This window comes from Rousettus aegyptiacus, unplaced genomic scaffold (assembly GCF_014176215.1).
Source record: "Rousettus aegyptiacus isolate mRouAeg1 unplaced genomic scaffold, mRouAeg1.p scaffold_m13_p_1, whole genome shotgun sequence".
NCBI lineage: Eukaryota > Metazoa > Chordata > Mammalia > Chiroptera > Pteropodidae > Rousettus > Rousettus aegyptiacus.
Window position 1 is genome coordinate 183,998,921 of NW_023416284.1, and position 25,658 is coordinate 184,024,578.

Here is a 25,658-nt window from a genome sequence, read left to right on the forward strand (position 1 = left end):
TCGAATTATCTTTTCTTAAAGACATTTTAAAACATGGGTCAAGGTAGATCCTAAGAAATTTTAAAATTAGGATTTTCCTCATAAAATTATGGAATTCCTTTATGATAAGTTAACCATACGCTCCTTTTAATAGCCTAAGAGTTCAGTTTACAATAAATGCGGTTAATAGTTTATGAGCTCTCTGGTTAACATGCAGGTCTGTGCCTTGATTTTATTTTATAACTTTTGCTGTTAGTCCTTACAGCTGAAAACTTTACATGGCTACCTGATTCTTGAATAATCTGTTTTCTCTTTCTAAATGCTTGTAAACTTGCTTTAAAAAATATAAAACAGAGATTGATTACATGTTAAACTCATCTACCTATTCACATAAAGTCTATTCAAAAGATACATTTTCTTCACCTGGATTTTCATTTTTGTGACTTAATTTAAAACGCACAGCGGTCTGAGCAAAATAACTCACGAGCCTGTGGCCGACGCCCCCAAGCACACTGGGGACATGTGGGGCGCACTTGCCCCGCTTTTCGATTTAATTCTTACTGTGCTGTGTGTCAGGTGTGTGTCATTCAGTCATGATGTATGGTGCAGGCTGTCTTCATTCTAATAAGACCCTCATTCATTATCTGGCCTGTGGTAAATGGAGTTCAGCGGCTGGGCATTTATCCTCACCCTCCCAAGCCCACCAGACCCCTCCCTAGTAGTTCTGTGTTCCTCCTTCCGGGCAGCTGCCTTCGATTTTTCTCAAGCCCAGTGTGTCACAGCTTTGTCGCCTAGACTCCTGGAATTGACGTACAGTATCTGTGCATATGAACGTGATGCATTGAATCTCTTCTTAAGAAATTTTCTTCATGTATAATTTGCATGGACAATTTTATTTTAAGCAGCTCGGTATCAGGGGCCATCCTTCCCTTGCCACTCATAGCCTTGAATAAGGGCCAGTATACAATAGGCACTCAATGATTGCGCCCCACCTACCATCTGCATGCCAGCTGGGAACACATTTCTGTTCACGTCGAATTAATAAATCTTGACTAAACTGAGAGAGGCTTACAGTACTGCGGTAGTCAAGCCTAAAAAAAAAGGACCATTATAATTTTAGCAAGAAAAATATTGTAAAATCAATACACTCTGAGTGGGACAGCCTTGAAAACAGACCACAGATGATAAAATCAACTCTTTCGGCTACCCCTAATATTCCTAGATCTCCAGTTTCACTTATTTTTACGAATTGAAACAAATTAACTTTAAACCAACTACAATTTTTTATTGGCTTTATGCTATAAAACAGCTAAAAACCAGTATAGAGTATATTATTCTTTATTGTTTCAAAAAAACATCAAAATAGTGTTTCATTTTCAATGAGAGTATTTTCATGATAAGCAGATTGTTAAAACATTAATATTCCAAATACATCTTCTTAAGGATCCATACCTTCTCGAAAAGGAATGCTTCTTGATGAATAAGATCCGAATGGACATTTTCATCAATCAGAAGCGAAGCATTCAATCCGCTTCCCCTTCCTCCACCCTGAAGAGAGCTCTGCTTAATGGCCAAGTGCGTCTAGCCCTGAGGGAACTGGTATCAAAAGCCCTGATGAGGTTACATAATCGGCACCAAATTCTTGTGGTAACTAACCAAGCGAGTGTTGCTTCTTACATAACGCCGCCGTGCTAGGACACAAAACTAAACTTTGAAGATGTTGTCATCGAAAATATATATATTAAAACACTTTAGAAGCCCACTGAGACTTATAGAATGCTGAAGCAGTTCTCATTTCTCAAAAACATACAAATTAGAATAAAACCAGGAGTCTCGGTTAAATAATCAGCACTTTTACCAAACTTTCACAAGTCAGATATCTCAATTTTATTTGATGCTGTTTTAAGAGTCACATAAAAGCAACATGAGAGAATTACAGAGAGAGAATCCTATGTAGAACTTTAGCTATCTCCACACACACACAGTTCCACTGTGCTCAGGGGTGTCAGCCGCAGGCTTGTGAGTTATTTTGCTCAGACCACTGTGTATTTTGAACGAGCCCGAAAGTTAAAATCGATGTAAAGAAAATGTGAGTTAAGTGTAGACTTTGTCTGTCTAAGCATTACACGTGGATATAAAATAAGGCCGAAAAGAAAGAAATGTTTAAGAGTGCCATCGTCCAATTAAAGCATTCGAGGAGGAACTGAACACCGAGGCGCATTAGGGGTGCGCGGTGTGGGTTGGGGAGTGGCTTTAATCACTGGAGGTGCTGTGTCCTGATCCCCGGGAATACCTTAGGGACAACGGAGCATAGAGTTTCACAAAAGCTTGCCCAAACCGCTGCTGAGTCCGCACCACCCACCCAGGGCCAATGCCTTACAGCCCACGGGAGGCATCAGGAGACGGCTGAGCGGCATGTTATCAACCTCTGAAGTAAGCAGGTCCTCGTCTGTGGACCTGCTTGGAAATCTTTATCTTGCAAACAGTATTTTATTTTAATGGCCGTGTTTTTATAATAAGCCGCGACATTTATACAAAGGGTTGGATGCAGTTGTGGGTAAAAGTGTTGGCTCTGACTGCTTTGTCTCAAAAAAGAGGGTCATAAAAGCTCATTTAATTCAGAGAATGGATCCTTTTCCACTCATCTCAAAAAAAAAAAAAAAAAAAAGCGCAGCTGGGGCCGGGGCACAGCCTGCCCCTCAGCCCCTCACCTGGGTTTCCCTGGGTTTCCTCTGGACCTGGAGCCGGGCGCACACATGGGGGGCGAGCCATGGAGGCGGGGCTCGCTGGCGCGGGGGTGGGGGGGGCTGGCGTGGAGCACATGTTCTGACGTCAGGCCTTGAGTTAGGAAGGCAGGTTCCCACCCCCCCTAACCCCCCCCAACCCCCCGCTTCTCTCATCCCAGTGCCTGGAGGGGCAAAGAGCGGGAGCGCTGCGTGACCCCCGCGTGACCCCCGCCACCCTGTGTCACACGCGGGGCCCGGCACGTCTTCCCGGGGTTTGCACTTCACGACAGACAGGGCCCTTGTCTAGACGACGCTGGGACCCGCACCGCCCTGCTCCTGGGAGGCAGCGCATGACCCTGCGAGCTAAAGCCAGAGCTTCGCGCATTAAATCTTCCGAAATGGGCTCTTAGGAGAAAACAGAAAATAACTCACAGAAGCCACCAGACGAGCGGCCTCGTGTTCGCAGCCGCACTCGTCACGCACAGGACTCGACCGGGAGCCAGGGCAGCGCAGGAAGGAGGAGCCGGACAGCGCGTCTTCCCTGACCTCGGGACGCGTGCGTTTTGTGTCCTTCGGACACCAGATTTAACAACTTGACGTTCACGTGCTGCGCCAAGTCAGGCCGCAGTCACCCGCGAGGACGGCGGCAGGAGGGGGCTTCCTCCCCGTGGAGCTCATCCGCTCCACGTGGTTTCCTGGCCGCGGCGAGCAGCCGCGGGCGTGGGTGCCGGCCAGCTCCGGCCCGAATTCACACCCGTGTCTGCACCGACTCCGCGTCTCCTGTTCTAGCCCCGTGACCCACTCGCGTCCCCGACACTTGACTCCCCCCGCCCCCTTCCCTCCATCATTCCATTCCGGCAGAAATTTCCACCGGAAGTTTCCAGAAATCTCCACCCGGGCGTCTAGTGCCCGTGGCTCATCATCCAGCACTGTGCCCACGGGGTCACGGCAATCCGACGCAAGGCCCCTCGCCCTGCTCAGATCACCCACCGTCGTGGCCAGCAGTAACAAAAACAAGTACTTGGTGTAGCGACCCTACTTGAAAAAATACACCACAAAGCGAAACGGAGCCTCCTGATGGAAAAGCTCCCTGGCGAACCCCGTTCTACTTCCGGCCTCTGAGATGTCAGTCTGCTGAGCACTGAGAGCCACGGCGGCCAAGGCCAAAGCCGGCTTTGCAGATGGACACACCGAAGCTAAGCGCCATAAAGAAGCGGTCGGATTTTCTTACCACGTCACGTTGGTCATTTTTTACAGGACCCAGTTGGCCCCAGTCCAAGTCTATGTATTCACAGGTGAGCCGGGCAGAGAGGGAACACCTGCATTTGCTCGAGCTGTGCCACCAGGCAGGGGGCCAGCAAGAACGACGCCGCCACACAGGCTGCTCGCGCAAAGCCACCGACCGGCGTGCAGCTGCACGCTCCGTGCAGACCTCGCCTGCCCCCGCTGCCAGGGGTCTGAGCGTGGGCCTTGTCCTTGGTCTGAGGACCTGTGCTTCACGGTGGGTAGACTGATGGACTCTGAATACAGTCCTCACCAGGAGTCACCAAAAGAACGCGCCTGAGCAAAATCCAGGAAACAAAAGGTGGCTCGAGGGCGGTCACTTCATGGCTGCCCTCGGCTCTTTCCCTGTCCATGGCATACAGACCACACACAGGTCAGGCTCGCCGAGAAACAGAACGGGGCGCCACGGACTCAGATCGACCCATCGGACGGCCAAAGCTACCGGACGCTACCACGCGCCTTCTGAGAGACCCTCCTTCCTACTTGACTGCAGAATCAAACAATTTCAACCGAGTTACCAGGACTGTGACTTTGATCTCATAATCTTACATAACGGACAGATAAATCATGATCTAATTTAAACCTAAATGCTTCCTTTTCCTGATTTCTGGAGTCACGGAGGAGGACGCATCCTTTGCGAGAAGCTTGCTCGGGCCAGAGGCGGTAGAGAGCGCTGACGATTCCTGGGGTCTTAGAAGACCCCGAACGCCACTTTGCGCACGCTCTCGGTGAAGAGAACGTGGACTCACGTGTGCAAACTACCCGAGAAGCCACGGCGGCACGGGGCCCTCCAGGTGAATTCCAGCGGAGTCCAGACCTCTGGAGGGGCCGGCGGTCGCGGTGCCTGACAGCTGCCGGGGGTTCCTGCGGAGTCCGCCCCACCGGTTTCTTGCTGTCACGGTCTGAGCAAGTGACAATGTGTACGTAGACCCATAGCCTATAGCTTTCAGATTAGGCCGCACTGCTGAAGAGCGGAATTTCATAGATTTTTCGTGTGTCCATGTTAAAGTAACTTTTAGGGCCAGACATTCATTATTTTTTGAAGAATATAAATTCCCAAAGTCTACTTATTTGGGGGGAATACCGTCGATGACAGGCTAAGGTAAAACCGTCTCCTGTTTCTTCATGATTTTGATTAAACCCTCCTCACTCTGTCCCTGAGACTGGTAAAGTTGGTAACGTTGCCTTTTAGGGACACAGTAAGCGCGCAACCGCAGAGCGATCAGAGCGCAGGTACGAGGCCTGAAGAGCGCGAAGCCCGCCCGCGGCGCCGGCGCGGCCCACCCCCGCAACTACGCATGCGCCATCTGCAGCGCCTCGTGGGCTGGGTCCGCACAGGGGCGCACGAGACCCGTGCATTCTGCCACCGTAAGTGGCCTCCTTTGCTTCTCCCTCTGCGGATGCGTTTGTCATGACTGCACTCAGAAGACTCAGTGAACGCACGTCAGAGCCCCTCATCACAACCCCCCGAGTTAGCCCGGACATTGACCTCTAGAACGTAGGCCCACGTAGACATTGCACACGTGGGTTATAAACCCAACGAAAAGCAGCAATGAAGGCAAGTTAGGGCTTCCAGGCTCCCCGGAGATGGGAGCCACGCTTTTTTCTCTAGGGCGGGATGTTAACGTGCCATGTTCCCAGGATTCTGTGTTTGATAAGGCGGGATTGTTTTAGAGAGGGCTCCATTAAAATGTTCTCCCCATATAAAAGCAAGCTTACACACTAAATGGGTCTATTTTCTAGCTGGGTTAGTATACATGCTCTGAAACTCCATCCGTTTTCAGTCAAACATTGTTTCTTAAGTAACCATAAAATACAGGTGACCTCTGGCTTTACTCTTTGAACTTTGATTTAAAGAAGTTCAATATCAATGAGTTTTCAGAAGAGACATTAACACGAGATAGATCTGGGAGTCACTAAAATGCCCTCCGATTCCTACATTTAGAACTAGATTCTGGTTTTAAAAAGTTTCCACAAAGTTTATTAGAAACTGGCTAACTGCATAAAGGCATGCATTACTCGTCTGTCTCTCACGGGTCAATGTCTTTTGGCCAAAGCTTTTCTGCACAGCCCCCAGCATCCGCTGCCGCCCACTGGAGGCACCAGGCTTTCTTCAGTATAAAAGTACGCCCTGCACCCCCACTGCCCCCCAATCTAGAGGGCGATGCAGCCGCACTGGCGCACACTGCTCCCAGCACTTACACCTGGGACCGACCTCTGGAGGTCAAACTCACCTAGGAGTCACCAAGCACAGTCAAACTCTGAAGAAAATATAACTAATAAAATGTTTAAACTTTTCAAATCGTTGATTTGGTTTTCAAAATTCACGCTTGAGTGGAAAACACTGCAGGGGAAGAGAATGACCATCGCGCTTCCTGGGTGCTGGGCTGGCACTGTGGGGGGAGTCAGGGTGGGGGAGGGCGGGGGGGCAAATCTAAGTGGAAAAGGAAAACCGTAAAAGGGTAGTTTCGCAATCACAGAATGCAAACGGAAAGTTTTGTAACAACGGCAAACTCCAAAATGAGTATTTTTTGTGAGGTTTTGAAATAAGAGCCAAAACCAAACGCAGCAAGTTGTTTCGCTGTCATCAAAGCTTCCCACCGGAAGAGCCCAGAGCACTGGCGACACATGAGTTTTGAAGGACGAAGAATTTAAAGAGAAACTAAAATCCCTGGTTTTTAGGGTTCTTTTCTTGTTGTTGAGTAAGCAGTCACCAGGCACGGCATATCTGTGATGAAAATATAACCAGCGAAAATTCAAACTTTTCAGCAGACGACCGGCTGGAAGGGGAGAAGGGCACAGACGCCGTAACTAGTGAACGTCCCCCAGGTTCCTGTTAGGGCGACGGTCCCCCGGGCGCATGTGTAGAGCGCAACTTATGAGAGCCAGCACCAGCCATCCGAGGGCTGTCACCTCGCCTGGATGCAGACTCTTCTGAAACGAGAGCCTCACAGTTCAGAATTTCTCATGTTTTTCTTTTTTTTTTTTTTCGCTCGGTAGCAAGTTTGGCTTCATTAGACCAATGCAACTTCTTTGTTTTGGAAAGAAAAAGGTTGAGACCTGGTTCCCCAAAGGGCAGGAGTTGCAGTGGCCTGGTGGCTGGATGGACCCCTCGGAGACCCTGGGGTCCCCTGCCCCCAACTTGGGCCTCCTTAGCCACCTCCGCTTTGAGAGAATCGGTCTGTGGACTCGCTGTGACTCTCTTGCTCTGTGCGGTATTTGGTCCAGCTGCTCGTGAATTCTCTGCGCTCCCATCTTTCGTCTGTGTGTTACCGGCTGAGGGTGTGCGCTCGGCTCCTTGCTCCCTCGTCATTCTTCTCTCGGGCCCAAGCATTTCCGTCCACGCATTTTCCCTGAGTGGAACTTTTGGGGATCCCAGAGTCTTCAAAATAAACTAATCTCCTTTTCACACATTTCTGGACGGTTCCTAATTTTGGTTTTAATATCCTTTCTGATGCAGAAGTTATGTAGAAGTATGTTTATCAATCTCCAAATTGTGAAAAACATGTTCAGCCGCATCATTATTATATTGTTTTGGATTATAGTAAAAGAATGTGGCCTGAGAAATCTCTGATTTAAAATTTATTTATTTATTTATTTATTTATTTATTTATTTATATTTCTGCCTACAGCACCCGGTCTTCCTAGGGGGTCTCCCGTCCAAGTAATAACCAGGCCCAACCCTGCTTAGCTTCCAAGATCAGACATCAGGCCTGTTCAGCGTGGCCTGGCCGTAGACCAAGGACTATGGCTCCACTGGGGCATGAACCTAGTTTAATTTTAAATTTTCATTAAGGAGTGTTCCTTGCATCATGTATGCACTTGACCTTCCTAAAAGCCCGCGGTTGGGGGAGGGCCTGGGCTGGCGGAGTCAGGCGGGAGCCGACGCACGGCCTTCTTCTGGAGGCAGACTCCGGGGTTCAGAGGGTGCCGGTCCCTCCTCCCCACTGTGTGTCCCTGGGAGAAATACGAAACCTCTCTGAGCTTCAATTTCCGTCTGAGAAGCGGGGACATTAGCAAGATTCACCCCCCCCCCCCACGCTGCTGCGAGCATGGCAGAAGATCGCGTGTGTCGGCACGCCGAGTGCAGTGCCTGGTTTGGAGTGAGCACTCGACAGCTAGAAATATTACAAACGGACAAACGAGTACCTGAAACTCGGTCTCCGGAGCCCGGACAGACCTGGTTTTGCAGCCTAGCTCTGCCGCGCCCTAGCAGCCCGGGGGCAAGACATTTTGGACATAACCGTGGGGGCTAGGTTGTTTTATTTTCAGAGGGAACATGCAGAGACAGCGTTGGGCCGACGGCTGGCCCAGGCCAAACCCCGGGAGCTAGGGCCTGCTGTTTGCACGGCGGCTTCCAGGCGAGACAGCTCACACTGACTTGTCTAACGGACTGTCGGCCTTCTCTGAGGGACCTTTCGCGTGTCGTGTGGTACCTCCCGGCCCCAGCTGTCAGCCCCCCTCTTAGGCCTTTCTCACCCCCTCTTAGGCCCCAGCTCCTCTCCCAGCCCCTGCCTGCTCCACCCGGGTGTCCACCGCTCGCCCCAGCCCACCCCAGCCAGCACCATTTTTTCTTGGAAAAATAATCTCAAAGTTTTCCAGGCTGAGTTTTTAGAGTAAGTCATCTTAGCGACGAGAAGACAGGTGAAGAGAGCAAGATAATTTGACATTAGAAAAATCGATGGTTTTCTATACGCTTGTGCCTATCCTAAAAATATGGCTAAATTTTAAATGTAAATTTGCTATTCCGCCAACAAGCAACTCTTTATATGCTTTTGAAAGCCTGAGATTTTAAGTGTCGGTTTTGTTTGCTTGCTTTTGTTTTGGGTGACATGTGGGATGCAAAATGACCGAACCATAAAACTTCACATTTCATCCTTGGGAAGTGTAAATAAAATTAGACCACACGGCCACAAGTTATTAGCGACGCTGAACTCGTGCATGTGACCAAGAGCAGGGTTCATTTCTACCCAAGACGAGCAAAGCATGTCATTCTCCACTTGTGTTCTGTGTTCAGTGAAGGGAAAAGAAACCTTTAAAATATCTTATCCAAAATGTTCTTGTAGGATTTACAGTCTATATTTAGTTAAAACAAGGTCATTTTTATATCAGATGTGCAAATGCTCTCAGGGGTGCCCAGGGGTGGGGATGTCCCCAGAGATCTGCAAACGGAAAGCTCCTTCCTCTTCCCAAATCCCCTCAGGGCCAGTGAGAACAATCTAGAAATGGCGAGGAGGGACCTCCGGGCAGCCACGGGCCGGTGCCTTGCTCAGAAACCGCTGGAGCTGGTGCTTTCGTTCAGCAGACGTGAATCGGGCAGCGAATGTTAATGCTGCGCCAGGAGTGACTGCGGACACTCGGGGTGCGTGATGAACCAGACAGATGGCGCCCCTGCGCGGGTGAGGCTCGTGGCCCAGGACTGAGAGTGTAAAGCAGATAGAGTCACAGGTGAGCCGGTTAGGGGCCGCGCAGGCGCGGTAAGTGCGGTGGCCAGGAGCGGGGGTGGGGGGGGGGTGTTGAGGGTGCGGCGGATGACGCATGACGGGTGAGCAGCGTGGCGGGTCGCGAGCCAGAGCGGGTTTTCCTTCGCCTTGAGGTGCGGGAACACTGCTGGGCGCGTACCGTCTGACTTTCCGCAAAACGAATCCACATTGATCTAGAAGGGAGGGGCGCTGTGAGGTGGACAGAGAGGCAATCCACGTTTGTCCTTCCCGTCCTGCGTGTCAGGATAGGCCTGTCACCTCGGGAGGGAATAGAAGACCTTCAAAGAGCCTTGAAGATGGCTGGGGACCCCCAAGGCCATCTCCGGCAGGACGAGCCCATCCAACTCCGAGAAATGCAACTGTTCCGATAACAACTTTCAAAGAAAAAGTACAAAATCTTCCTTAAATGATCAACTTTCTTCCTTCCTGTGACAGTTCATTTTGTGTGTTAATTCGCCGAGGTCATGGCATCCAGCCGCTCGGTCAGTGCGCACCTTTCACCTTTCACAGGCCTTTAAACCTGCAGACTTTCAGCCCCTCCTCCCCTCCCCCTGCTGATTCTGTTTCTGTCCCCCTGAGAACCCTATGACCCCCTCATGTTGTCCAGCCACCGTCTTTGTGTCCAGACTTTTGTGTTTCTGGGGTGGGGGGCGGGGGGGCTGGAGAACACCCTGCGTTATCTCTTAAGAAGGAATAATGTTTGGGGATTTCCTTTTTGAATTCGAACTGGACAGTGAAGCTCAGGGGCTCATCACCTTCTCATTTACATTCTGGAGAAGTGGTTCCGAGTCGTCCCCGCTGCCTGCTCTCCCGGCCTCGTGGACGGGGCTCGCTCCGACGCCGCGCGGTTCCGGCCCGGCCCAGCCCCCCGCAGCGCCGCTCACGCGTGTGCAGAAACTCTCCCGGCTGGATCGCAGCCCGCGCCCGCCCACACTCAGCTTCTCCCTGTCTCTCTTTCTTTGTACTAACAGTTTTTGTACATTAGCTCTTCCAAAAAAGAAAAAAAAATCTCCTTTGAATGATAAAGTAACATGCACATTCTTTTTCACACGTGGCAGAAATTCTGTTCTGGCAACGGCCGGCAAATCAACTGCCTTCCACAAGGATGTGGCCTGTGTCCTTCTACACAGAGGTTTAAAGCAGTCAGCTGGATGCGCCCAGATTCTTTTATGTAAAGGGGCACGTTATGACGTGAACATACGAGACGCCATCTAGGAAAACAATCCATCGAAGTGATCCGTTGGGAGACCCCGAGTTGTCCTCAGGGTGTTCTGATGACGTCTTATGCATGGGAGACATTTTAGAAATGTGGGATGTGGTCAGTTCAGGTCACTGTGACCCAGGGTGTCCGGCAGAAGGGACTGTCATATCGGTCATCTTAATTTATCTTCGGAACAGCCGCACCGGGCAGGGAGCCCTATAACGGGGCTGAGGCGGTTTAGCTCTATTTCAGCGGTAATTTAGGCAGAGAATCTCAGTTTGAACCCAGACAACCTGAGCTTTACCTTGACGTTCTCTACCTAGGGCAGCTTCGGCATGAGCAGCAAAAAAATGGGACTTCGACGCCGACATGGAAAAGTCATGAAGAACCTTGTCCCCATTTCCTACCAAGCCTGGAGGAGAACATGGGATGGAAAGGCCGTCTGGGGAGGCGAAGTCGGGTTCTGAGGCAGCTCCCACCGCCCGCCCCCTTGGAGGCTGTGGGGCCGCGCCCCCTCCCGACAGAAGGCCCCTCCCAGCGGAGCAAGGCCGGGCTCCCAAGGCTGCCGGCCCGGGTGCCGCCCAGCCACCCCTCCTCACAGTCAGGAAAACACACACGGGACGTTCGGCTTGCGCGGCTGCTGATCTTCAACTGCTTTTGGCCTGTCAAGTGGTATTTCCGCCTGGCTCGGCCTCTTTCGCTTTCCTCTCAGGACACGAGGCCACAGATTCCACGTGGCCAGGTCAGCACGCAGCGGGAAAGGTTGGGAAGGGCCCCTCTGGAACAGCCTCTCTCTTCTGGTCACCAGGGGCAACGCTGGGTACCCATGGCGGCCACTGGCGGGTACTGGCAGGTACCCACAGTGGGTGTTGTCGGGTGCTGTCGGGTACTGTTGGGTTCACCATTAAGTACTGGGATAGAAACAAAAACAATCGTGGGTTTTGTTTACTGGGTTTTCTCCTAAAAATATATATATAATATCTAACCAGGAGAAGTGGAAAAAAAAAAAACTCTATCATGAAATTTCTTCTCTAAGGTTTTGGTAGTAATATAGTAAAGAGACACTTAAGGCCCAATACAACATTTTGCAAGTTCTCAAATTTAAGTGAGTTGCTGCCAAAACAGCACAAAGGATCACAGGTCAGCTGCAGCAACCTCCACCGAGCAAACAAACTAAAAATCATGCTTCCTCCCCTTCACCAGAAGGCAGACTTCCAGCTACAATTTGAGCTGATTTCCCTGGAGATAGATACCTCTCAAGTACAATAAGAAAAAAAAAGAAAGAAAGAAAATAGTGTCTTATTAACATGAATTGACCTTGAACTTGAGTCATCATCTGCTAAGTTTTAGATTAAGATAAAGGACACTTAGAAAATGTCTACCACTACGTAACACAAATATACCAAAATGTTTCCTTTCAGAACTACTCACTGCCTTCTTCCTAAATGTGTCCTTTTCCTCCCATATAACTTAGGGTGGTCAGCTGGAAGAAAATGCTTTTATGTGCTAATATCTTTAGGTTACTGTGGAACCTATAATTCTGAAGACTCTCAAATTGCTTTGTAAACTACACGTGAAAGCCCCAGAGAGCACGCATAAGGGGCCTTCCGCAGCAGCGGGGAACAGAGTGGCCTGCGAACCCCTTTTATCATATGTCGCCTGCACTCGCAGAGCCCGCCAAGGCGTTAGCTGACCTCATCCATCCTGCCTGGAAGATAGATGTCGGAGTCTTTATCATTAAATCAGTTTGCAAATCGAGAGTGGCAACGTTTGCTACACAAAGAGGAATGAAAAGTGAGTCGTTTAACATTTAGGTCCATGTGGCCGTTGAAATCGAAACAATTTTAAAATAAAATTTCAAAATTATATTTTTTTAGGCATCCATGCTAACATGAGTAATTGTTTGGGAAAGACGTGCGTGTGCGCACGCGCGCGTATGTGTTTCCTTAAAGCCGTGGTTCAGATTATCCGGAGGATCTCTGAAACACAGCGCCACATCCCAGAGCGCTGCATCCGGATCTGGGGTGTGGCTGAGGACGTGCATTTCTAACGAGTTATTTAATAACGCTTATCTTTTGCCCAGAAGCAGCTCTGAGCTGCAGCACCTTACAAAACGCGTGGCCTGCGCAGGGTCACAGCGACTGCAGACGGAACGCGTCAGTTTCGCGGAGGCGTCCGCGTCCCCCACCCCCCTCCGCCGCGGGACCCGCCCTAACAGAGCAGCTAGAGGCAACGTGAGGCCTGGGGAATTTCACGGAGACCCTGAACCAGGATGACATGTCTATTTGTATTGATGGGAATCAGTTGAATTGTTCTGAAATCAGTTATCATCATCGAATGCGTCATGGTGGCTCAGAGAAGCCCATGTCACACGGCCACGATGAGGTCCCTCTAAGTTGTCCCTTAGTGTTGGACTTGCTGGTTTCCCACCCACCTATGAAAATGGTCTGAACGCCTTATGCACCATCACCCGAGAACGGGAAGATCGCTGACCGCCACCGGCTGGGCCCGCGCCGACGCGCGCGGCTCCGTCACTGCTTCCGGCGCCCTGTGCCGTCACCGTGAGGTCGGGCAGGCGCCCCTCTGATGTGCTCATGGTGACACCTAAGATTTCCCCCTTTTAGCATTTGTGTTAAAATCACCTGTTTGCCTGTCTGGCTCCCCCTCCCTTGTGAATGTAAGAGCTGGGCGGAGCGCGGGTCCACGGGGTCCAGGGACCACGAAGCCTCTGCCATTCCGCACGGCTCCTGACGCAGTGCAGACGCACCGAGCACTGGATGGGTGCCTGGGAGACAGGAGGGGAAGACTAGAGATGTAGATAGCAGCTCACGGGGTGAATTTTCTAAAACAGTGGCTCCCAACCTCTGTGGCCCCAGGGACCAGCGCGCCTATGAGAATCTAAGGCCTGATGGCCCGGAGCGGAGCTGAGGCGGCGATGCTGGCGCTGGGGGCGGCCGCGGACACAGATGGAGCTGCGCTGGCCTGGCTCGCCCGCCGCTCACCTGCTGCGCGGCCAGGTGCCCACCGCCCCGCCCCCCACACTCCCGGACCACACCCCCGGCGCGCGAGCTCCGCACAGACCTCAGACCACAGGAGGACAGGAGGTACCGCGCAGGCAAAGCAGCCGTGACTGAGAAGCAGCGGAGATTTTCAGGTGAGGCATCGCCGACAGGCTCCCAGGGAACAGCCCGCGCAACAGGCGTCGCAAGGAAAAGCCGCACGCGGGCCTATCAAAAACGCCGAAACGCGCACGCGCGCGCACACGCCCATGTGCACACGCCCATGTGCCCGCGTCCGCTGCCGCCGGTATCCCGGCCGTGGACCGAGAACCTTCGAGAACCTGCCTGCGGACACTACAGTGATGTTTCCCCAAAGGCCACGCTCACAGCTTAAACGGGTCCAATGAATAAATGAAGTCTGAATTTTGGCAGACCTCCTCCGATGTTCAAATTGCATGGAAATTCTACCTGCTGTCAGATAACTTTAACTTTCTTTAAATACCGATCCTGTCATGGTGTGGGTCTCTGGCGAAACACTGAACCCGGTGGAGTCAATGACATAGAACAGAAGCTTGTAGAAACCAGGAAGGGGGTGCCGATGTTGACCTGACTTCTGGTAAGTTACTGTGTGGCCATCAAGGATAGATCACCTTTCGGAGCTCCAGGTGAGGAATCTATGATTTTTTTAAACTATATATAATATATATAATATATAGTTATAGAGTTATAGAGTTATATATATATTTAGTTATGTGGAGAGTTATAGTTACATAGTTATATATATTTACTAAATATATATTTACTAAAGGTAACAAATAGGCTAAGAAATAGCCCTATGTGACTGTTATTTTTGCTGTTTGTCACCTTTGAATACCTTGGAAAGCTCCGGAGCGCCAATTACTTCGTCAAAGGTCTAGTTTGATGGGCGTCTGAGTCATTGGCACATGTAAGAACACAGAAAACAATTCTGCTTCTAACTCTCATAGCAACTGATTGGCCGACGGCGTTAATCTGGAGTTCGGGAACCTCACGGAGAGACAGCACGGTGAAACTGACCAGAACGATGGCCCGTGCTTGCAGACAAGTCCCATGAAAAGGCCGCCAAGTGCACCCTCTGCCCAGTGGCCGCCTGAGTGTGCTCGGCTAGCCGGCCTTCCCCAAGGCCACATTTAAGCTGCAAATGCCAATGATAAACATGAGAAGGTCGGGCGTGATCGTTAACTGCGGTAGCAAACTAAATGACAAGAGCCTGCCTGGTCTCCGCGTGGGTCAGGGGCAGGGCCCACGCCTTTTTGGGGAAAATGTGCTGCGAGTCTTGGCAGAAATCTCCACCAGAGCGGGTGCCGCCCTCCCGCTGGGCAGGGGGCCCGAGCTTGAGCTCGCAGGAGCAGCTCGCTCTGTGAGTGACCCTCACCCGGGGCTGGTGCCTGCCTGGGGGCGGGGCCGGCTGGGGAGAAAGCAGAGCCTCAGCGGGACACCCACTAAGGCTGGACAGACGCTGAAGCCTGTGGCATGCGCGTCAGCTCCTTCCGTGGACACACCCCCACTGTCTGGCTGCCTGGGTTTGTAAACATTGTAGGGAGAACTGAATTCCTGCAGTGCCAACATTTAAAATCACATATAAAGAGGGCGGAGCAGAGCGATTTCTGAAACAAAGAGAGATCATGTACACGTGGTAGAAAGTAACAGCCATTTTTTTTTTCAATCAAACCAGAAATTATATTTGGATTTGTTCTTTTGTTTCCCACATTTTTTGGTCAGTGCTTTTTAGAAAGCCCTTAGAGAGTTCACTGGACGTTAGCCGCGTGGACGAGAACACAGATACCCACATAAGTGTGACTGACCCGCTGGCTGGCACCATTTTCACACGGTGGGACCTCGGCGTATCATCAGGACATCACCCGAACGCGGGGCTCTGTGGGGCCGCCTTCTCCAGCAAAGGCTATTGTGTGAGCTTCAGGAAGGTTTGGGAAAATGTAAAACATTTTGGTGTCAAGGAGATTGACATGAATGACACCAGAACTAAAACAACAGTTCTTTTAAATGACATAAAGTGCCCCATATGCAGCGTTTTCGCGTAACAAGACAATTCAGAGCAGGACTGCTTTGCACTGCCCTCGCGCTCCTTTCTGTGCACCCCCAGTTCGCCTGTGCCCCCCACCTCCATCCGGGCCCCTTCAGAGACCGGTACCCGCTACCGCCCAGCTCCCCGGCAAGGCCCGGAGGCTGCCCGGTGGAGGGGGCATGCTCTCGTGACAAAGCTGTATGAAGATTTCTTAACTGTGGAATCAAAGTTACCAAACGGATGGACCCTGATCTGGCTCTTTAAAATAAAGATGGGGGTCGCCACCTTGCGTCTCACTCCAACAAAGGCAGAAGAATGGCAAAATCGAGACGTTCGCAAGACACGGGCTTCGCCCTACGGTGAGAGAAACTGGAAAGGACCAAGTCCACTCGACTTTCCCATCAGTTGCTTAGCAAGATGCCACGTCCGGCGCTGACATTCCCTCGTCGGTGGTGACATCGAGGGAGCGCCCTTACAAGGATTCTTCCTACAAGCATGAGATGCGAGACCGGCTGACGTCTGCACAACACGTCAGGCTTTACTCCCTCGTAGTTGTTCTGTGGGCTGGATCTGAGCAGGCTGCTGCGAGACAGATGGGCCCAGCATTCCTGGCGGGGTGCTACAGGGGTGGTGACAGGGGTCAGACTTCTCACGGTCATCCTTCTTACACTGCTCTTATTTAGAATCATATCGGTTATTTTTTGTTTTACATTTTAAGGCATGCAATAAACGGAAAAAAAAAATCAAAACTAAACAGCATCCCCCGCCCACGGGACACACGCAGAGTTAGCGTTAAGGACCATTTATGCGTGGGATTCATGAGGAAGTCACCTAGGCACTAAGGCCTGTCAAACCTGGGTACAAGTGCGGGCGTTTCCCCTTAGTAGCCGTGTGACATCGGTCAAGTCGCAGAAGCTTCGGGACAGTTCGGCTCCAGTACCGTTAAGACGGCCGGCACCACACTGGCCGGTGTTGCTGCCCGGATCAACGGGACACTGTCTCCGAAGCGCCCGGCACAGAGCATGTCCCCAGTAGAAGGCGACCGCTCCGAGAGGACTCTCGGGCTCGGGTGCGGTTTCAAGCTCCAGGGACACGCGAGGACACGCAGGCCTGGGTCAGGCGGCCGGGCCGCTTGGCAGGCGACGGGGCTCCTTGGTCTTCCACTGAGAGCGTTTGCGGCATGACCTGATTCTATTGGCGCAGCGCGCCCCCTGTGGAGCGCTGGAGTGTCCCCTCCATGTCACATCCTGTCATCTTCTGTTGGCCGCCCAGCAGAACTGGCAGAGGTCAGACTTGAACCCGGGTCTGGCTCACACCAAAGCTCACGATTCTTCCTTCTCAGGCTACCTGCCATTTCGCATTGGCATTCAACACTTGTCAGGCCAGGCGCCCTTCTGCTGCTAACATCCCCTGGGCCCCGGCCATGCCACACGGTCACTAACGTCCCAGGGCCCCCAGCCACGCCACATTGTCGCTAACGTCCCAGGGCCCCCAGCCACGCCACACGGTCACTAACGTCCCAGGGCCCCCAGCCACGCCACACGGTTTCATCTCACTGGGAAGCGACTCGTCCCCAGCCTCGGGCTCCTCGGCCACGGTTCTCCCGGCACCTTTCCCCACAGGTCCCCGCGTGGCTCGCACGAGTTTGCAGATGGCTGCCATTCTCCCTGCCTGGCTTCTGGGGTCCCGGCCTTCAGCCTGGCCCTTCTCCAGTTTGCCTCCTGGATAAAGCCTGGCGAGTTCCGGAGGTGGCGCATCTGACCGGCCACGGCCTTGGCGCTGGGGGCAAGTGTGGACATGTCAGCTGCTGGCGGGGTCCTCCTGCAGCTCTCCGGCCTCACCCCTCACCCCCACGGAACCCCTAAAGCCCACGGCCACCCCCAGTGCCTGGCCGCTGACCACTGCACCTTGCATTCTCACAAACTCTTCCCAAGTCCCCTGCTTCCCTGCTCATGGGTTGGCCCTGGTGTCCCCAGGAGGCCTCCTCTGGGCCTCCCGGCATGGGCAGGAGCCCCGGTAGCGGCCGTCTTCCTTGCCGTCCCCTCCCAGGTCACCTGCCCACATGGCCCCGACGTGGCCTGGCCACCTGTCCTGCCAGGCTGTGAACTCTCAGCCAGTCTTGTCTACCATTCTGCGTATGACTTTAGAACAAGCACTCAGTAAGTGCTCACTGAGTTAATGGATCCTAATGATATCCCCCGGGCCTTTCCAACGCTCACCAAAAGAACTGACTAGCGGGCAGCTGACGTCACCCCTGAAGTCCTGACAATGAGTCATCCTTTGAATAGATCTCTTTTTGCTCAGTGATTTCAGGTTAAAAGATGTGATTTTTAAAAGCATCTAATTGGCGGCAGGGCTCACCCTGGACACAGAGCCGAGTCCGGGGCTGCTCGCCGGAGTCCGGGACGCGCAGGCAGGAAGCCGCACCGCGGACGGTGACCGGCCCGGGCGCGGGAGGACGCGATGCGCGCCCAGCGCCAACCCCAGATCCGTCCGCCCCGGAGCGGACACGGCCGCAAGTCCTAGCCTCAGAGGGCCTGAAGGGGCCCGAGGCGGGGGACCCCGCTGCCCTCTGCCTACAAACAGAGCCAGTTCTGCCCCGGGGAGGCGGGCGGGGGCGGAGCTTGTGCCTTGGGCCCTACCCTCAGCGCCGACTGTCGCGTGTCTTCCGCGCCTGCCCGTGAGTGGGACAGGGCTTGTGACCAGGCCCCTGGCAGCCCCGTTTCACCCCCATTTGGCTCTGCCTTGGGGGTCGTGGGCCCAGGAACCACTCGGTCCCCAGTGGGCACGCTTCCTGACCCCCGTCACAGTCCCACGGCCCCCTCTCTGCGGGCCTTGCTGCCTTGCGGCTGAAACTCCCAGAGGTCAAGTGTACCTGGAGGAGCGTGGCCCTCACAGCCTCGGTCCAGGCAGTGGGCACACGAGCGAGCCTCGCGGGCTCTGGACGCCGGATACCGCATTCCAGCAAAAATCTGCATCTAGGAGTTTCAGGGCCGTCTTGGTCGCGGGGTGGCCACCCTACCCCCCTTTGCTCATAGAGCAAAACTCCCTGGCAAAGCCCAAAGACCCCGGCCCCTCCCCCGCAGGCCACACTGGCTGCAGGCCTGGGCGCAGCACACCGACTCGGGACCAGGCCCGCCCTGCTCATCTGGGCACCGGCACAGAGACGCTGGAAAGGTCAAGGTAACCGGGACACCCCGGCCCCAGGAGTCACATCTCCCCTTCGACAGATCATTCCGTCCTCTCATTTTTTAAGTGTCGCATGTATGAATGGGTGATTTCTTACCTTACCAGCTTTAGTGATTCGAGTTTCACCCCGGGGCATCCACACAACTGTTAGTTCAGAGTTTATTGGTTTGGGGGGGCTATTATGTGAAGTCATGAGGTAAGTGAAAGATTGAAATTGCAGTGAATTTTTTAGAATGTGAGTAGCAGACAAGTATAATGCTCCACATCACCATCATGGTTTCTCTTTACACTGCTGTTTAAAAACCTGTAACTCTCATCTCTGGCCACGCCACCCTGAACGAGCCCGATGTCTGAGCTTGGAAGTTAAGCAGGGTCGGGCCTGGTCAGTACTTGGATGGGAGACCACCTAGGAAGACCAGGTGCTGGAGGCAGAAAGAAATAGAATAAATAAAATAAAATGAATAAAAACCTGTAACTCTCACAAGAGTCTAGACTCATTGCTTCTGAGGACCAACTCTGCTCGAACATCGCTCCCCAGTCTGGAAGGATCTGGAAGAACAGCCTTGCATTCTCCACATCTTGGCACCAACTACATTCACCTCGGGGTTCATTTTTGTTCTGGGGCTAATCCACTTCAGGAAGAAGGCAAATTAACACATCTGCAGGCCTTAGTTCAGCAGTTTTCAGACTTCGAATGACGCCCGCTGTTCCCAAGATGCTCATAAAAGTTGTTAGATGTTTATTCCCAGCGAATACACAATTATCTGAAATCAGCTTATTGTTTTACTCTCCTAAAATGCATTCTGAAGGGCATAAATCTAGTGCGAGGTACGGTCGACCCTTGAACAGCATGGGTCTGAATCATGTGGGTTCACCTGCACGTGCACGTCAGTCAGCAAATGCACGGCCGGGCCTCCGCACCCCGGTTTCGGCATCTGTGGCTTCCACTAGCCGCGGACGGAAGGGCCGACCGTGTGTTCTGTTCTACGCCATTTTATAGAAGGGACTTGAGCGTCCCCAGATTCTGGTATCCACCGGGGGACCTGGAACAAATCCCCCCTCGATACCAAGGGGTGACTGTACATCAGTTTGGGGGGAATCAAAAGAAATACGAGGATTTTCGACTGTGCGACTGCCCTGTTCAAGGGTCGACTGTAAATATTTTACTTTTCATGGATATAGGTTGAAGCTTCTCGCGAAACCGTACAAGACTCCGTGCAATAATGTTAGACAATGCGCCATTTGAGGCACTGTAAATGTAACGTAAGCCAGAACAAGAGGTGGCTCATGACGCACGGGGTGTACGAAGCCGGGGCAGTGCACAGGCATCTCTCTCTATAAGTTAATTAAACACAGAGATGAACTTGCAAAAGCAGAGGAGAAGGGAATCCTTTTATTTTTTAAAAAAATAATACAAACGTCACCCTCAGCCTTGTAATTTAGCCATGGCCAGGCCATGCTGCACCGAGTTTAACTGCAGCAGCCGCGGGCAGCGTGAGTGGGTGCGGCCACCTGCTCACACGCAGGAAGGGAGGGGACAGGGACGAGGGGGAGGGGGAGGGGCAGGCTGTGTGATGAAGTCAAATAAGCAGGAGTCGGGCGCATGATCAATACTATTGAATCGCATCCTGCTAGAGGTTAGAAGTCGCGGTTCCTCGACCCGACGTCCCAAAGTGTCCTCAAATGGTGACAGGTGGCACGGGAAGCCCCAGCGTGGCTGGGAGACCAGGGCTGCCTGTCAGGGCTGAGTGGCTGTGAAGAAGCCGCTTACCTACGGGCCGAACCCCCTCCTTTGTGAAGAGGGGCTCGTGCTCCAAGGCTGCTACACTTCTGTCCAGCCGTAAGCATCTCTGAGCAAACAGTCCACCCCACAGTAGGGTTTTGTTTTGTTTTAAACCATCTGGGGCAGAGGGCGGACGAGAGGGGACGAATGTTGATGTGAACATGCAAAACCGGAACAAAACCAGACAGAGCCCTCCTCGCTGAGAGCGTCACCCCCAGAAGCACGGCTCGGGCAGGCCGGAAGCCTCCCCGTGCCTGCCTGCGGTTCCAGCGAGCGCGGGGTCCCCCCGGGGAATGAACCCCTTCTTTGAAAATGAAGTCAGCGGAAGATGATGTTTACTTTACTGCCCCCTGAAGCCCACAACGTTCCTACAGAGAAGCATAAATGAGCGTTTTTCCCCCAAGACAAACGACAGCTCAGCACTGAGCGCGGTCACGCAGAGGCGAGATGCCCGCCCAGCAGTGAACCCGGTGAAACGTAGTTAGAAATGCCGAACGCTTAACGCTCGTGGCCGTGGGGCCACGGGCACACCGCAAATGACGACGCAAATCGTCAAGGAAACCTGCAGAACTTCATTAAGAATGGCGAAGTCCTGCGGTGTCTGATCTGGTGACACCTTCACCCCCTCCTCCCAGCTCAGCGAGGCGGAGACTCCGCTCAGGAGGTTGCCGCCAAAAACTCAGGGCTCCCTGCCCCCAGATCAGTCACCCTGCTCCCCAGTCAGTCACCCTGCCCCAGCTCTCAGTCGCCCTGCCCCCAGCTCTGAGTCTTGGGGCTCTCTTCCTGGGAGAAGCAGACTTTGGTGTTTCACATTGTGCCTCCAGCTGCCTGTACCCAGGTGAGTGTAGTGGTGACACAGGACCCCCTTCCTCTGCCCAGACTCTACTTGTGGAATAGAGGCCTTGGACGTGGCATGGTGAGAATACTGGGCCTCACTCACCTTCCCCCGGTTGTGAGCTGGTGGCTCTATGCCAAACCTCTGCCTGCTCCCCATCCCCCTCCGCCCCCCACCCCAGCTCCTAGAACAGAGGCGTCACTCAGAGTGAAGCAGGTCACTGCCCAGTGCCAGAGCCCTGGTTCACAGGTTTGTCTGACTCTGGGAGGGCGGGTGGGGGACGCAGGCTGTAAAAAAAATCGTTCCTTTGTCTTCCCAAAGGAGCTGGCTTCATTCACAATGGGCCGGGGAGTTCGAACCTGAGGACAGTCTCCGGAAAGGCTGGGGCCAGAGATCTGCTGCCTTAATGAAGGGCCGGCCTGCAGCGAGGCCTGGAGCTAGCTCCAGGAGAGGAGGAGAACGAGAGGCCAGGCCCCGAATCTCAAACACGACCTCAGAAACTGTTTCTTCAAAGGAGCCAGAATTTGTTCATATTTGTTTGTAAGTCAGTTCATGCCCCAAACCATTGCCGAGAACTGAACCAGCACAGCGACTGGTGAAGCGTAACAGCTGCCTGTAATCAAGGAAACCGGGACAGGAGCACCACCCGGCCCCCAGCCCAGGGCGACTGGGCACCCCTGAGGCTGAGCCTGCCCGAGGCGCAACGGCAGAGGCTCACGCTACATGCGTGTGCGGCATGCCGTGTGTCTGTGTGCGTGTGTGTGTGTCTGAGAGCATGTGTGTAACAGAGAACAGACCATTAAAATGACCTAACCAGTAACAGAACAAATAAGCAAATACAATAGCAAGTTCTGGATGGAGAGACAGTATCCAGAGTTGCTACAATGTATTACCTGAAATGTCCAGTTTCCGACAACAATAACAAAAGAGGGCTGTTAAGAAACAGGAAGGCGTGGCCCACACACTGGGGCGGGAGGGAACGCGAACCATGAACAGGCCACAGAAACTGCCTCTGCCGCCGGAGGCTGGATTCGTAAAGCAGCCATTGCCCGTATGTTCCCCAAACTAAAGGAAACCGTGGATAAGGAGTAAAGGAAGGGAGGATGGCAAAGTTGCATCAAACAGAAAACATCAATAGAGAGAGAGAGGTCATAAAAAAGAAAAAGGTGGAAATTACAGAGTGGAAAAGTACAATCCAACATTGACTGGAGGAGCTGAACAGCAACGTGAACCGGCAGGAGAGAGAATCCGCGAACCTGGAGATTTTGGCAGAGGCGGGCCCCGGGCCTCGGCCAGCGCTGGGTGGAGAGTCCACTGACAGACACGCTCTGTGTGTAGCGGGTGGAAATCAGAGAGCAGGTGCGGTTTTAAAAGGTAATTGTGAACACCCTGCCCTTCCTCTATTTCCTTCTGAGAGTGACAAGTAACTTTACGAGGAAGGACCATGTTTCCCGGGGCTGGCCCGGCAGAACCCGGTAAGGACCTCACCACCACCCCTCAGGGCTTGGTCCTTGATCCCAAGGGCTGGCAGCTCCCCGAGCCCCCGGGCGTGTAAATGAAACAGTGCTGCCCTTCCGGGGACACATGGGGACATGCATGCATACAAGCCCCACGAAGAAGAGGGACATTTTCAGTGTGTTAGAAATCCGAGTGTCAACGAGTGGACTGTTAAGATCAGAGACTTCCCTGTGGGAGAGTGGCAGCGTGCGGCGCACTTCCGATTGTGTGGACGAGAATTACAGAACTCCAAGGGGCGCGAAGCACAGCAAGGCGCGGCATCGGCAGTCACGCGGGGGGCGGGTAAGCCGCCGCAGCCCGCCTGGGGGGTGGGGGGTGGGGTGGTAAGGGGGGTGGGTGGCCGGAGTTTCCCGGGGTCTGAGGCATGAGCGCCACCGGCCGCCCCTCCCTTTCCCTCCTGCCCCCTCCCCCGCCCCACCCCCAATCATGGTCTCTCTCCTTATCTAATCTGCACTGGAACCAGTGCCCTACGGGCTCCGACCACAGGGGCATGACTCACAGGCTCAGGACCTGCTCTGGGAAAGGTCAAACACCAAAAATCAGCCGGCCAGGGACAGCCCACCGCGGGGACCTTTGGGAACCCGAATGCCCACTGCTCCTGACCTCGCCGTGGGGCTGGAATACGAAGGGGAGGGGGTTCCCTTCAGAGGACAGCACGCGCGTTTCGGCCGCTCTGGGCCTGAGGGGACGCTGTGCTGTGTGGCGTGGCGTGTCGTGATGCCACGGCAGCTCCCCGGCTCGTCGGCCACCGTGCGGTCAGCTGTTTCTGATCCCGCACAACCTGACCAGGCCCAGGGCCCCACAGCGCAGCTCACGCGTTGCAGTCACAGCGCGGACGCGGGACAGCCGGCCGCCTCCTGTCCGAGGGTCAGCGCAGGACACGAGCGGCCGGAGTGCTGGGCGGAGGCGCCCGCGGCTCCATCCTCACCCGGGGTGCGGACTGGCACGTGGGTGGCCGCTTCACCAGGCTCGCGCCATGAAGGGTTCTGCGGGCAAAGCCACGCAAAAAGCAGAAGAGAAGACACACCTGGCTCGCCCTCCGCCCCTGGCACGTCGCTCACTCCCGCCTCGCAGCGCGCAGCGGGGACGGTCGCCAGCGCGGGGCGCGGCGCACGCGGCTGCAGACCCGGGGCGTGCGCGTGCGGGGCGCTCCGAGATGCGCAGGAGAAACGCCCACGTTCAAAGCTCAGAAACTGGTCCGAGTCGCTGCCTCACTCCAGAGACGCACCGCACTCCGCTCTTGGGCCCAAAGCAATGGCCTGTGCCCTGGCCTTCCGCGGGACTGTCCTCCCCGCCCCGACCGCCGCGCCTGGCCCCGCACTGGCCCTGCCGCCCCTCCTCCCCGGCCTCCGCCCCGGCCTCCGCCCCGGGCCGCGCGAGGGCTGACCGGGACCCAGCCCGCCACTCTCTCCTCGTGTTCAAACCCCTCGAGAGTCCCTAAGAACGGATGTCGGTGGCCCGAACCAAGGACGTGACTTCGCAAGTCACCAAATCGGATCACGAGGAACAACGGACGGAAGGATCGGCTGCACACAGCTTCCGGCCTTTTCTTTGACCTGCGCCCAAACGTCCCGCGCACGCCCACCAGTGAGGGAGCGAGCTCAGCCGCCGCGATGTCACCCACAGAACGCTGGCCCCAGCAGCGGGATTCTGTGTACGTTGGAGAACGGGCTCCAGTTCGCAGGCTCCGGGCCAGCGAACACTGTGGGTGTTGTTGGCCGTGGGCCTTGAACGATGCCCACTGCCAGGGGAACAGCCGGGCTCCTGGTGACAGCCTGGGGTGGGGGAGGCAAGGCCGTGCGCGCCTTCGAAGAAACGAGGAGGAATGTGACATCGGCAAAGAGAGGCAGGGGGCCCGGGGGCACCCGCTGAAATGATAAAGCAGCCCCCTCCCCCCCCCCCCCAGGGAGGGCGGACGAGCCAACGAGGAGAGCCGGTGGCAGGGACGGGGCCGGCACCTCGCTAAGGCCCTGCCTGTCTCTGCGGGGTCCTTTCCAAGAGTCCACGTCCATTATCCTCCCTGTCACCCCCGCGCTCAGGGGCGCTTTCGTCCTTACCACCTCACTGGCAAGTTCGCCCAGGTGTTGGCCACCACAGGGGAAAAGGGTTAATGGACTGGGTTTCACGAACAGGCCTCACGGAGCAGGAAACATCCCTTTGGGGCCGACCTTTGCGAGAAGAGCGAGACACCAGAACCAACACACGAGACGGGGGACCTAACGGGCGCAGGAGAGCACCTTTCCTGTCACGCGCGTGGCCACGCTCACGCTCTGGGTCAAGGGAGCCAAAGGGCGCCCTCTGCAGAGTCGTGCCCGGTGGAGCCCGTCGGCAGCTGACGAAGGGCCGCCGCCGGATGCCCGACGACGCGGTGTACCCGCGGTTTCTCTTCGGGGCCGGCCCGTTTCTGCCTCTCCTCCTCCTGGAGGTCACGCCCTCTTCCCCGCAGACCCCGCCGTCCTCCGCGCCATTTCTCAGCCCACTAGGTGGTGCTCGCCGCAGCAGCGGTGCCCAGGCCGGCACGGCGTGGACTTCCACGGAGTGCTCCAGCGGCCTGTTAGCCACCCAGGTGTAAGGAACCCCCACAGCTCCCAAGCCG

General features: G+C 54.2%; 1 protein-coding gene and 1 pseudogene across 1 annotated transcript in view; one reads left to right on the top strand and one right to left on the bottom strand.

The window, feature by feature from the left end:
• Positions 1–25,658, bottom strand: part of PDE10A (phosphodiesterase 10A) — a 317,180-nt gene that overhangs the window by 154,831 nt on the left and 136,691 nt on the right. The window lies entirely within an intron of this gene.
• On the top strand, positions 19,242–19,357 carry LOC118605190 (annotated as a pseudogene).